Source organism: Numenius arquata, chromosome 2 (assembly GCF_964106895.1).
Source record: "Numenius arquata chromosome 2, bNumArq3.hap1.1, whole genome shotgun sequence".
Lineage (NCBI taxonomy): Eukaryota > Metazoa > Chordata > Aves > Charadriiformes > Scolopacidae > Numenius > Numenius arquata.
Window position 1 is genome coordinate 9,806,506 of NC_133577.1, and position 14,427 is coordinate 9,820,932.

The window sequence follows — 14,427 nt, forward strand, 5'->3', positions numbered from 1 at the left end:
CAAATACAAACTCAGCTCTTCTTAGTTGTCTGAAAATATCCTTACAAGCAGGCTCAGAGAATTAACGCACAAACTAGCCGGAGGCCCTCCTGTATCAACATTATAGCATCACTTTTGCATAGTCACGCCTATCGTAGTTGTTTGATAACTGCCCCCATAGCCCCCTTTTTAAGCTACATTCGGCTATAACTGGGTAATTAAGCAACTTTGAGATGTATTTCAGAACCTATTGACTAAAAACTTATATTCTTTCAAAGCTGAAAGTGTTGCCTTAGGGGAATTAAGTCAGCCCTTTAAATTTTTTAGTAGCATAGCTTTCTGCTCAATAGGTTTTGAAATACATCTCAAACTCACTTAATTAGTTATAGTGTATTTTAACATTGGGAAGTGGTTGATTTTCTCCAGGCATGGACACTAGTAGGGCCTGCTGCAGGCGTGCCCCTTGCACACCAGTCCTGTCGTGGGTGCAGGGAGGCAGAGGATGATGGGGTGCAAGGAGCTGGCTGTCACTGCTGGGGACAGGGTGAAGGTGTAGGAGACTGAGCTGCTGGTAGAGGCACCTTGTGCGAGGGTGTACATGCGTGCTAGGTGTCCAAGGTCCCCTCCCTAGCTCTCTTGGGTGTCTTGACTAGCTGGCCATCAGCAATAATGGCAGTCAAGGCAGCGCTGATGAGATCCTGTTGCTGCAGTGGGTGTTTAAGATAATTTTAGGCTTCGTGGGATATTCTTCTTGAGAAATGTGCAGGACCTCTGCAGGTCCTGTATCGTCTCTGGCAGCCCTATCCTCAAACACTGTAGGACAGCTCATGTAGCGAGACACCTATGTTTGGACAACTTACTTTTTTCTCTGGCGTGCCTGTACAACCTGAATTCAGTTTGTTTTAATCTGGAGCCGAATCTTATGTGGCAAGCCTGTGCTGTGGTGCACCGAAGCACGTTGAGCTCCTTGGGCCATCCCAGGCTCAGGAGAGCGCCTGGTCGGTGTGGTGGGGCAGCAGAGAGAGCCCTACTGCATCTGGGCTTGTAAATCTTCCCTCCTTCCAAATAGAAGCAAAGGTGCTCTGCCAGACTCCCGGTCTCTTCTCTCTGTGCTCTCTAGCCTGAACCCGCAGTGGTGTTCTCCTTTGTCTTTGCATTGGAGAGCACTTGGACTACTATTAATGAGCTGCATGCTTAATTGCCTGTAGATGCTACTTGAAACTTACTGGTTTTACCCTAGAATGGTGAATTCATATAATTCAGCAGCATCCTCTGCCGCAAAAAAATGGTTAGAACAAGTGTCCATATGTATCGCAATGCCCTTCAATGTCAGGTATCACTCTCTCAGCCTTTATTGGCATAGATAATTTGTTAATACTCACATTAGCCAGTTCTCTCACTGAAGACTATTTTTAGTTAATAACATACTCATTTTCTGCTATTGTAAATATAAACTTAACCTGTCTACTGGATTTGTGGGTACTACTTTTTTCTGAGTCTTGTCTACTGCATTTTTTTTCTTCAGAGCTGTTTTTTCTTTTCTAAAATCATGCAGAGGCATATTTTGAGAAAGTCTTTGACTAACACCTGTTTGACCTGCAGGTTGGAAATCTTTTCTACTGGTTCTACGCTGCCAGACTGAAACAGTACAAAAATACACACGGACTCGGATGATTACTTCTGAGTATTGACGTTAAGGCTTTTTGAGAAGAATTTTAAATTCACCTTCTGAACTTAGGGCTAAAGCAGGGACATAATTGATCTGAGAACTTGCCAGAAATTATTGTCTTTTCCGTCACTGTTTCAGTTCTTTTTTTTTTTCCCCCCAATGTTCTTATTATGTTTTTGAGTCCTTTGGAAGCAAATCTGTGTTTGAGACTGTCCAGGTCCTGTGCATCTACTGTGACACAAGGAATAATTCAAGTAAAGCAAGAATAATTTTAAACTTCCCTTCAAATTCAAACAAACACTGCTGTAAATAATTCCAGATAATTTCAATACTCAGCAGTTTTGGAACACTTTAGAATCTGTGCAGAGTCATAGCAAAAGAGGAAGGCAACTCCTCCCTCCCGCATTAATAAGGAAAATGACCTTAAAGAAAGATAAATTTCATGAAGTTATTATTTCAGTTATCCAAAACTAAACAAATACCAGTCTAATAAGTGTAACTGGAACAAAGCCAACATTAACAAAAATGATATAATACTGTAAGAACCTTAGTCAATACTGAAAGCTGTATTGGTCATGAGGATGAAGTCAGAAAAAAAAAACCCCTTCCTTCTTTTATGAAGATTTGATAAAGGAGTAGATGGGAAGTTATTGATGAGTAAATCAGTGGCTGTGCCAGACCTTTTGACGCTGAGTGGGCTGGCGTGCCTGTGCCAGGACATATTTAAATCTGAGCATGCCTGGAGTGCCCAAAGGCACAGGCAGCCTCCAATTGCTGTGAGTGCTAACTGGGGTACCTACAATGTGCTACAGCATCGTTCTCAACAAATCTGACCCCTGAGCAGAGCTGCTTGAATTACTTGCCAGGACTGGTTTTGTTTGATGGACTTTATTATTTTTTTTTTCTGCTTACAGCTTATTTACAAATGGCTTAGAGGTTTGTTTAGATTTCTTAATATTTTTTGTGGGCATAAATATACTGTTAATGAAATAATTAATTGCTATCATGAGTTGATGGTATACATTTATGGCACAGAAATAGTCTCTGAACTCTGGTGATGCTGCCCCTGCTCCATAAGTGGGCAGTCTGCAGTTTATATGCGGTGATCTCTGTCCTGTTCAGGACATTCAGAAATATTTCTGACCCTCAAGGCAGAATGGTGGGCTCTCATCTGAGACCAAAGGCTGCAGCTCCGGCTGGGAGGTCTGCACCATCCACCCCAGCGAGGGCCCATGCCTCCACCCAGATGGAGCTAATGAGGGGAGAGGCTGCGGTGTAGACCTCAGACTGCAGGAGGTGCCTGGACCGTTCTCCTGGGGCAGGGAGAGGCGGCAGACCTGCCTGCCAAAGGTGTGCCCAGGTGGCTGAGCTGCAGGAGGCGGTGAGGAGGCTGCCTAGCATCAAGGAGGCTGAGAAGGAGACAGAGAGCTGGTTCCAACCGCAGTCTGCAACCCACAGCCCAAGGCCAGACAACCAAAACCTCCTCCGCTGGTGCACACAGAAGGGAGGGGGGCCAGTAAAGCAGAACAGAAGCTTGCAACGGCAAGGACCAGCAGGAGGAAGAGACTTCCCCTGAAGCCTGAGGTGCCCTTGCAGAACCGCTTCACTGCTCAGAGTGAAGAGGAAAGATTTGTCACACCAGGAGAGATGCTGGAGCCGAGTAAGGCGGCCCGATCTGCTGCCCGTATAGTAACCAGCACAACTAAGAAAAAGTGACGGGTGGTTGTAGCAGGCGACTCTCTTCTGAGAGGTGTGGGGGCACCCATTTGCCATCCTGATTCCCCCTCTAAGGAGGTGTGCTCCTTACTGGGGGTTCATATCAGGGATGTCGTTCAGAGACTACCAAGCCTCATAACAGTCCCCTGACTGTTATCTGCTGCCGTTGTTTCATGTGGGCAACAGTAATACTGCCAGGAGCAGGCTGAGGAGCATCAAGAAGGATTACAAAGCCCTGGAAGTGGCGGTAAAGGACTCTGGAGCGCAGGTAGTTTTTTCATCAGCCCTCATAGTCAAAGAGAAGGGATTTGAGAGATTTTGGCCTCTTCAGGGATCTGCTTGGTAGAGTACCATGAGATAAAGACCTGGAGGGAATAGGGGCTCAAGGAAGCTGGTTAATATTCAAGGATCACCTCCTCCAAGCTCAGGAGCAATGCATCTCGACAACGAGGAAGTCAGGCAAAAACACCAGGAGGCCTGCATGGAGGAACAGACAGCTCTTGGACAAACTTGAACACAAAAAGGAAGCCTACAGAGGGTGGAAGCAAGGACACGTAGCCTGGGAGGAATACAGAGAAACTGTCCAAGCAGCCAGGGATCAAGTTAGGAAAGCTAAAGCTCAGACAGACTTTAATCTGACCAGGGATGTCAAGGGCAACAAGAAAAACTCCTAGAGGTATGTCAGTGATAAAAGAAAGGGTAGGGAAAATGCAGGCCCTCTCTGGAAGGAAACAAGAGACCTGGTCACCCAGGATATGGAGAAGGCTGAGGTACTCGGTGACTTTTTTGCCTCAGTCTTCACTGGTGAGTGCTGTAGCCACACTGCCCAAGGTGCAGAAGGCAAAGGCAGAGACTGGGAGAATGAGGAACTGCCCGCTATAGGAGACGACCAGATTCAAGACCATCTAAGGACCCTGAAGGTACACAAATCTATGGGACCTGATGAGAGGCATCTCTGGGTCCTGAGGGAACTGGTGAAGTTGCCAAGCCACTATCCATCATATTTGACAAGTTTTGGCAGTCTGTTGAAGTTCCCACTGACTGGAAAAGGGGAAACATAACCCCCACTTTCAAAAAGGAAAAAAAAGGAAGACCTGGAGAACTACAGGCTGGTCAGTCTCACCTTTGTGCCTGGCAAGATCATGGATTAGATCGCCCTGGAAACTATGCTAAGGAACATGGAAAATAAGGAGGTGATTGGTGACAGACAATGTGGCTTCACTAAACACAAATTGTGTCTGAAAATGTGATGGCCTTCTGCAATGGGGTTACATGGTGTTGGCAGATAAGGGAAGGGCAACTGACATCATCTATCTGGGCTTGTGCAAGGCATTTGGCACTGTCCTGCATGACACCCTTGTCTCTAAATTGGAGACACATGGATCTGATGGATGGACCACTCAATGGATAAGGAATTTGCTGTATGGTCACACTCAAAGAGTTGCGGGCAACTGCTCAATGGAGGTCTCAGGTGGAGACCAGTGACATTCCTCTGGGGTCAGTATTGGGACTGACGCTGTTTAACATCTTTAACACTGTCCCATCCCTGGAGGTGTTCAAGGCCAGGCTGGATGGGGCTTTGAGCAGCCTGCTCTAGTGGGAGGTGTCCCTGCCCATGGCAGGGGGCTTGGAACTCAATGATCTTTAAGGTCCCTTCCAACCAAACCATTCTATGATGTGATTCTATGAGTATGATTTGTTAATGCTTGGGAATGAAGTAATCATTTACAGTGCTAATAATGCTATAGATGTTTGTTCTAACCAATATTTGTGAAGTTTTTGCTCTCCATTACTAATTCCACAGCTCTTGGAGTTGTGCCAAACTGCAGGGACACCAGGGAAACAAGCCACTGGGTTTTATTTGGAAAAAAAGGATTACATTTTTAAAAGCTGCTTGTGATTTCTCCACTTCTTGTGAGATCAGACCAAACTGCTTATGAGAAGATACTAGTCATCAAAGAAACACAGACAGTAAAGATAGGGTTGGGTGTTCCCTATAGCTCTAGGAAGAAGCAATATTTATGAGTGGAAACCTTTACTATTTTAAAATATCTGTAATGTGCACAGACCTAGTAGATTTTTGTTGTCTTTGGCCAGAGGCTGGCAGTCTCAGAGTATTATGAAGGACTGAATGAACTATTCCAAGTTAAAATGTAGTGAACATTGATCTTTTGCTATTTTTCTTCCCCAGAAAGGGTGTTTTCAGCAAGAAAGGAGCCTTTTTTTTTTTTTTGTTTTCAGGAAACACAGATTGATAATACTTCATTTTACCATGTTCCCCCCCCCGCCTCCTTTCAAGTTTGCTTAGGAAAAATTATTTCCATAAATTTTTAATTCCTTTCATAATTTTCCCTGAACAAACAACAATACCCTTTTTTTACTTATGCTAATAAGTGGAACTCAGTTGTAATGAGGAAAAGCAATATTTGTGTTGCAACAGAGCAAAATTTTAATCTTTTAAAATGATCTAGAAAGCCCAGGAAAAGAAAATGGGCTTCCTTTTATTAATAAATTCTTTCACATGAGCAGATCAGTTATCATTTGTGAATAGTTCTGTTGGGCTGTTTTGACTTACGATTTTGTCTTCCTGGTCTATGCAGTATATTAATGTATTTCTATCTTTATGTTGCTGAAATAATGTTCAAGAAGGTGAGCTGTATTTTGTAAACAATACTGGGAGGCTTTTTAAAATTTTATCAAATGGTGTTCTGGGCACAAAAATGTGTTCAGGCTGGCTAGATCTTGCCTCACTTCCTTGGAAGCAGTACAGTGGTAAGCCAGGCTATCATAGCAATCTTTCCCCTCTGCCTCTTTCTTTCCAGGAACGGTAGTGAGTGAAATTACAACTATTCCACCACAAACAAACCACTTGCCCTGCGTCAAGGCATATGTACCCGGTATCTGGCTTCAACATAACTCAAGGGTGTCTCTTGCCATTGTTTTAGCTTGTTGAGATATTGGTGGGGTTTTTTTTTGGGTTGGTCGTAATAGCTAAACCACTGTGGCAAAATACAAATGTGGGAAACCTTATGTCACCTTGTTGTGGGATCTCCAGTCTGTTCTTTCCAGTTCACCCAATTCTCCTGCACTCTGCTGCTTTCGTGCTCATCAAGCAGCCCACCCACTTCTCCAGCACCCCCGGGAGGAGCAGCACCAGGTTGTTGACAACCTCCAGCAGATGGAAAATCACTTCCTTTCATCTGCAGCACTGTCCATGCCCTGCTAAGGGGGCAACCACAGCCTGCTGGTGCCAGGGGGATGGCTCTGGCAGGGTCGCCCTGGGGAGAGATGCCTCTGCTGCAGGTGGCACTGGGGAGGTTGGCCACTATGGGCTACCCCTTGTGGTGGCTGGGGAGCCACCAGTGCTGGAGCAGGGCTGCCCCCAGCCCTGAGACTCTGCCAAAGCACCAGGCATGCCCCTCATGTCTGACCTTTTCCCCCACCACATCTCCAGGTCTAGATCATGAACAGTGTGAGTGTTCAATTAGTTATGCTTTTAACGACATTGGTTTTAACCTACCACAAGTCCTATATAAATAAACCTAATTAGTTGTCTTTTACCTTTATATGTCTGAACAATGCGTCAGGTTTTCCTTTTGCTTTTCTTTTCCAGACAAAGGGAAAAATGCGTACAAATTTTATGAGTTAGGACTAAATGGCTAAAGTAGATATAATTGGGAGCTGGCAGCCTTTTTTGACTAATTATAGGACACAGTATTTCACTTCCTTCTAACCTGTTCAAATCCAGCCTGGATCTGTGGTAAGAAAGAGCCTGGGATGGCGACCTGCCAGCGTTATAGAGTGCAAAGTTAGTGGGCTGCTCCTTGTTCCTATTCCTCCTAATGGACAGATGTTGACAGAAACACCCTCACCACCCTCGCTGACACCCGCTAGCAACCTCGGCCAAGGCACCGCCAGGCAGGAGGGATGGTGACTCCCCTCATCTCCCCTTCCCTCCCAGACTGATCTGTCCCCTGTAGCCCCGTGGTCAAGTGTCAGGTTAAGAGAAGCTTTTCCCGTGTGGGCTGCAGCCCCTGAAGTAACTTTGCAGAGAGTCAAAACACACCACACTAGGATGTTAAAAGCACCGAATGAAGTCCCCAGTCAGCACAATGCCTAAGGGTATGCCTGGTTTTAAATAAAGTTGTCCAGCAGACATCAAATTAAGCTCACTCCTTAGTACTGTGCTGCTTTCAGGCTGGAAGGAGCAGTTTTAAGTAGTAGACATCTCAGTTATGTGCAGAAGCATACATATATTTTTTTTCTTGTGTGGGTTGTTTTCCCCTTTTGTAAAAGGAGTAAGTAAGTATCTTATTTGTTTGGAAAGATAATACTCTGGCTAGGCAATCCATTGTTTTGAAGGATCTTGCTTTTATTAGGGAAAACAGTATCTGTATCTGTCCAGCTTAGCTATTTTCAGGACACTTATCTCTGCAGTGTCTGAGAGCCAAGCATGATCATTAAGACTTGTGCGGAATGCTAACATCTTTAAATCCTAAATGAGAACTGTATTATGGGATAAGTTCAATTTCATGTCATAGTGGGAAAACTAGAGCCTTGCTGAAGATGAGGTGGGTATTGAATCAAAGCTGTATTAACTTTGTGTGCTGGGATTTTTTCCCCCTCCCTTTTAACTTTCGGTTTATTAGAGACTTTAGACCTTGATAGGTTATAAAGCTTGAGGAAGGGGGAAAATGATATAATAAAAGCAAGCAGCATCAATAGAGTGGCGAGCAAGAACCACCTGCCACTGCATGAGCTGCTGCCGATGAAGGGTACAAAAAGAACTGATTGACACCGGCATACAAACACGCGCCCTGACTAGACACAGCAATATAGCTCAATAGCAAAGTTATAGCCTGTGACGAGATGAAAGAATACAGGCTTTAAAAGTAAAACACTTTGTGAACATAAACTCCCCATATATTGCAGCGAGTCCCCGAGGAGCAACAGTGTGCTCCGTGCCCCTCCTTCGCTCCTGCTCGCTACAGATCCCGCTCCGCAGGCAGCAGGCAGGTTCAAACAAGGTCAGAGTGTCTGGCTTCTTGGCAGGAGCCATCCTTTCTGCAAACTTAATAAATGGAATCCAGGTGCAGAAGATATTCCTTGCAAATATGTCCTCCATCGCGCCTGCAGTGTTTTCCGTTGCCTGGGCTGTAGCTCCCAGGTTGTATTAGTCCCCTGCTGATCAGAAAGGGGTTTGACAATGACCAGTTGCCAAGAGGAGGAACTTAATCAAGCATAACAATTAACACATTTCCTAAAAGCATACCGAGAATCTAGAACTGCAGGCAGCTGCCTAGAGCAGAGGTCTTGAACACCCTGCCCATAGGCTGGAGTTTTACTCCCTTGTGGGCCATATGGCACATGAAGCTTGAAAACATGCTTACTTTAGAAATAAAATGCTGCTCACCCACCTGGCTGCAAAGCCAACCTATAAAAGCAAGATAAGCATAAAAGACAAAGAGTTCTCTTCCTTATGTGAAATGAGACCTCTGGGAAAAGTTAATTCCTTCCCACTTTTTCCTCCTTTACACTGCACTGCACTGGGGTGTTCACTCTGAAGCCCAACGATGACACAAATCTCTGTCAGTGACCAGTTTTTGTCAAATGGACTAAGGAACAAGAAAGAAATATAAGACTTGAAGAGACCTCCTAAATCAATAAATTCAGTTCTCTACAGTCACCGCTAATAATCTTACTATAATATGACTGTTTAAGCCTAGTTTGATTATGTGTTGAGAAAGAAACGAAGCTGCTGAAGAGAAAAGTGGGACTTGCTGATGGGAAGGAAATTCAAAAGCAAATTCAAAAAGCATAATTGGTATGGCTTAAATGACTACTGATGACAGCTTTGAACCCTGTTATTGCTCATGAAACATATGCCAGTTCTGATTGTAGTCTTACTTCCTCCATAATGTCACTGCTGTCGGATAACAGTTACCGCTTCTATAATATACTTAAGGTAGCACAGGTTCATAAATTTCTGCCTCCCTATCAATATAAGTATTTGTAGTCATATTACATACAAATTTTCATTTGATGATGTTTGTTTCCTGGGAACACCTGAATTTTACTTGGAGAATTACAAAAAAGTGGTGTTTTATCTTGAGTTTTACTGAAAGCGATTTTTAACTGTACATTCGGAGACACAAATAGTGTTTTTGCACAGTCACATGCAGGTTGTGTCTAGTTATGGACCACAGCTCTGTAAGTGGTGTTATTTCTCTTCCCTACTGGATAAATCATGCAGGTAGTCGACGTGGGACAAATTCTGATTGTAACATACTGCGTTACTTCATGTCTGTGTTGTCCAGTCAAAGAGACAAAGACCCGCCATGGAATTTAGGTGACTAGTCCACTCTGTATTCAATCGAGACATTTGCAAGATAGAATTTGATTGGATTTTCATACCATTTGCAGCTCAAAATAAAATTTTATTATTGGCTCACTCAAATGGCAAATACATAGAAAGTTGTGACTTTGGACGAGATAAATGAACCTAATAAATTAGTCGTTCAGCTGTGTTATGAAAATATTTTTTCCCTGGGATGTTTGCTTTCAACTTGCCAAGCAATGATCCAGCTTTCTATGGTTTTGGGGCAATTTTGAGCAGAGGCTGGCAACAATACCTAACTCACTGATGGCTTTTTCCTATGCATAGTGGCTGGGGGGCTGGTCCCAGTGAGCTGACTTTCCTTTGCAAATTGCTCAGGACTTGAAACTGTCTCCTGTCACTGCCCCTCATTTCACATTAACCTTAACTGATGCCCAGAAGGACCTAACTGCAGGGCACTGGAAACAAATGTACCAGAAATCCATCCTTCCACAGTTTTACCACCAGGCATTAGATATATCAGAGATCATTCTATTTAATTTATGAGGTGTGAGAATCAAATAACCTATATAAAAATTTATGTTGTGTCTCAAGATGTCCAATCGAGATTGAAATATGTCTGGTTAACTTCCAAATAAATTGACTCCTCCAGAGTTTTCTCTGAATTTTTCTCCCAGGCTAGAGTATGATTGAGTTTTATAGGTTTAACATTGTGAAGTAGCACCTTAGAGAGAGTAGAGTTGAGACATTTGCCCATACCATAGGCGTATGCTATTGTTTCAGTGCCAGTGAGGGGGACTCACTTTAGAGGGGGTTTATGACTTCGCTTTGTGTGTAATTACTGATTAAAATGGTACCATAACAATATTTAAAGAGAATCAAGCCCGGTCTGCCGAGGGATAGAGCTAGTGTTGCAGGAAGTATTTGTGGATGAACCCATGCTTTTCAGCCAGCAGAAATTCAGCTGTCGTCTTCGGGTTAACAGGGATGGGACAAGAGGAGATGTAATTACACTTTTGACTCATATTCTCCCAGAGAGTTGAACGTGGGGTGCTAACACTTGTGAATCCAGCCAGCCAGAGACCCCTCTCCTCAAAAACATAAGCAAAATGTCTATGAAGGCAAATTGAGGCACTGAGCACCCTCCTCCGGTGTGCCCCTCACAGAGAGCCCTGCAAGCTGCTGAGCCATGGGCCAAGGAAATGTCAGCTTGGTGGGATCCATGGGTCTTTCCCTGTGGCTGGGGCTGGTGCATTAGGCTGGGCTGGCCTTTCATTCCTCTTGCCTGCAGCACTAGTGACAAAGCTGAACACGAGATGACTTTGTCCAGCCTGGAAAGACAAGCATACAAAGTGGAAACCAAAAATCCTTCTGGACATGTGTGTACATTCCCCCTTTGGTGCTTTTTTTTTTTTGTTGATATATCACCATGCCTTGAGATGCATACGATGGCTCTGTTTATGGATGGAAAGCTGAATTTTTGCCTTTATGTGTGTATAATGTACTTGAGACAAGGACGATATGGGGGAGAGAAGGTCCAACACAAGCAATGCTTCGGTAGCGATGGGGAGAGGAGCTGTGCTGGTAAGGGGACAGCTTCAGCAAAGGAATTGGTTGTGTGCACCCTGATTGCGAGACATCAAGAAGTTAAGCAAAAGTCCGTTGCAAATTCTTCAGTATCGCTGAGCCTAAACCCAGCATTTTTAACACTCTTCATCCATCCCTAGCAAACACTTGGGGTGATGTTAATCACACCTCACTAGCTGGCAAAGGAATTTGTGCAAATACCGCACCATCTTCTCGATTCCTTTTTCTTCTGGAAATGGCAAAAGCAAGGTTGAAGAATTGGAAGAACTGTGGTCTTACAACCTGTTATTTTTTACCCTGAAATCTTTCCTTTACTCTCTGGTAAATCTGTGGCAGAAGTTGTGTTTTACACTTCTGGGAAGGGGAGCAGGGGAGCAGCTTTTCCTTACCTTTCACATTGTGTGCATTTCAGGCTTTGGTACGATGATTTTAATGAATTTTGTAGAGTGTGCAAAACAGCAAAACAGAAGCATCTAAATCTCTGTTCTTTTTGTGAAAATTTACAACTGGCATGATGATTACATTTTCTCAGGGCTGCTAAATCCTGTGGGTGCTCTTGAAAATTATAACATTGACTGCGTGTAGTAAATTTGACCTGTGATTTCACCTATGTTTTCCTTTAGTTTGTTTTAATTCCTGCCCCTCCACTTTTCTCCTTTCATCAACTCTTGTTTAAGTTTGCCCTGCCCTTGATTTCTTGCTGGAATAAATCTAGCTCTTTTGGGCTCGGCCTTCATTAGAAAGGAAAAAAAGTTACCTAACATGTCTTACCTAACAGCCCTGTTATTTCCAGTAAAGGTGAGAAAGGTGGTTTTCTTTTCAGGCCTGCCAATTCTTGTCCTTTCTTCTGAGATTGCTTGCCAGCATGGGGATGGCTTTGTGTTGCGAATTCCTCTTTCACAGTTCTGCTCAGAACTGGGTTACGACCACCTTGTTGTACCTAGGTCAATGCGCAGCTATCAATTCAGAAAGATCTCCAGTGACAACCAGCAATGTTTTTTTGCTTTGAAGTGTTGATAACAGCTATTGTTGGGTTCTTCCTGTCCTGGGTGAGTTTACATAAATGATTGTGTATGTGTGCGAGACAGCAAAGGGGAAGAAAACAGATGGAAGAGAAGTATAGTAGTACTGGGGGGCGGGTGAGTCCACAGCACACGGGTAAGGGAAATGCTAGGAGAAATAATTAGTGCTGTAATCTGATTTGCTAATAATCCATTTATAAAACAGTTATGATATATACTTGTAGGAATGTGACTGATCATAACGACAAATGATATTACTTCCTCCCCTCCCACTCTGTATTAAGGAACCTTAATTACTTGATGGCTCAAGACTTTGTGGGTGACTCATGCTACAAAGAGTCAGATGCTCACAGCACATAATGGAGCTCTTGAAAAGCTTTCATAACGATGGCGGGCTCGTGCTACCTCCCTCCCATACATCCCTCTTTGCCAAAGAGTTATTAGGTAATTTAAAATAATTAAAAAGGAAATAATTAAAAGATTTTACACACACAGAAATAGCACTTGCAGCTAATTATGTAAGTCTATCACTTCGAACACTGGAACTCTATTACCATTATCAGAGAATTGCGTTTGAATTGTGACGGATAATCCTCTAGTCCCATGTTATGCTCTTGCAAGTGGGAGCTGGTTGTCTAGGTTTTTACAGAAGGGAAGAGGTGTGTGGAGCCCATGCTCTAGCCATGGCTCTGCTATAGAAAGTTTCTGGTCAGCTTTGTTCCCTACAGATTTTTACCTAATTAAAACAAAGCAAGGAATGATAACTCCTTCATCTAATCTTAACGCGTTTGCACAAGATGTTTTGCTAAATGCACAGGAGTTCCTGTGTGTTTGCAGCTCCTTGTAGGGTTGAGATGTCAGAGTAACTTCCTGACAGGGGGACTGTAGGCATGGGTTATGTTAAATGAAGTGAGTGACAGAATTATCCTATGGTCTTGCTATCAGTAGTGCGGACATCGCCTTCATAAATATGGTGATAGGGGTATGAAGTAATAATTTATTTCATCGATCAGCAACATAGAGCTACCTTTCATGTGGATAATGGCAGCTGTTTAACGGTGCAAAAAAAATTACATGGTAGTTTTATGGTAAGAAGCTAATATCTTACCCAAATAAAGCCTTTGACACCTTAGGCATTCAGAATCTAATTATTCAGAGTGAAAATTGGTCAAAAAAAGTGAGGCAAACCTCCTTTCACCTTTGAAAAATACCTGCAATACATCACTGCTGCTATTCAGACTGTCCCTAACACTGAACAGTCAACAATAGCTTAATGCTAATCCAAAGGATATGGCAAAACTGCAAAATAGCAGCAGAAAGTCACACTGGTCATTGGATTTTTGGATCTCTTTACTTTTCCTTGCTTTTTTTTTTTGTTTGTTTTTCTTTCTTTTTTTTTTTTTTAACTGGAAAGCTCTTGAAAATATTATCTTACTATTTGTTTCATCTTATGTGAAGAAGATACCAAATAGACATTGACCACCAGAGGATACTTCTGATTCAAACAAATGCGTCTTTCCATGTATTTTTTTCTTGCCTGAGACAGTGTTCCTGAAACTACGAGTGAAACACAGTGCTAAGGAGAAGAAATTTTAGGCTGTGATTTTCAAAAAGGCATTTCTTATTTTGGCCGTCCTCAGCTTTGATTGGTTGTCCCCCATAACACCCTTTTGGAAGCAGTCAGCCCAGCTGAATTCTGGTGGGAGCTGCGGACTGCGAAAACATTGGAAAACATTGAATGCTCAGAACAAAAGGTTGTTTGAAATGGTGGGATTAGTTCACAGATTAGCAAACCACCTTCACCCGGAGGGGCAGGGGCAGGATGGGACTGCACAGCTCTGTGCGTGCCCCAACCTGGCAGGAAGCCTCACGGGGAGTGACAGCACCTGGCAAGGGTAGCAGCGGGGGACGGAAAAGCACTGGGGCACAAGGCAGCGGCAGATGTGTCTGTCCATGTTTCCAGCTAGACTGGATAGCTGCTCTGGGGCTGCAGCTAATGTTCACAGCAAATATTCAACGGTTCAGGGTCTTCCAGATTTGAGAGAGGGCTGAGAGGAGGTCTGGTGGCAGTGCCCTGTAAATTTCTTAGGACACAGCAAAGGCACTTGCAGTTTATA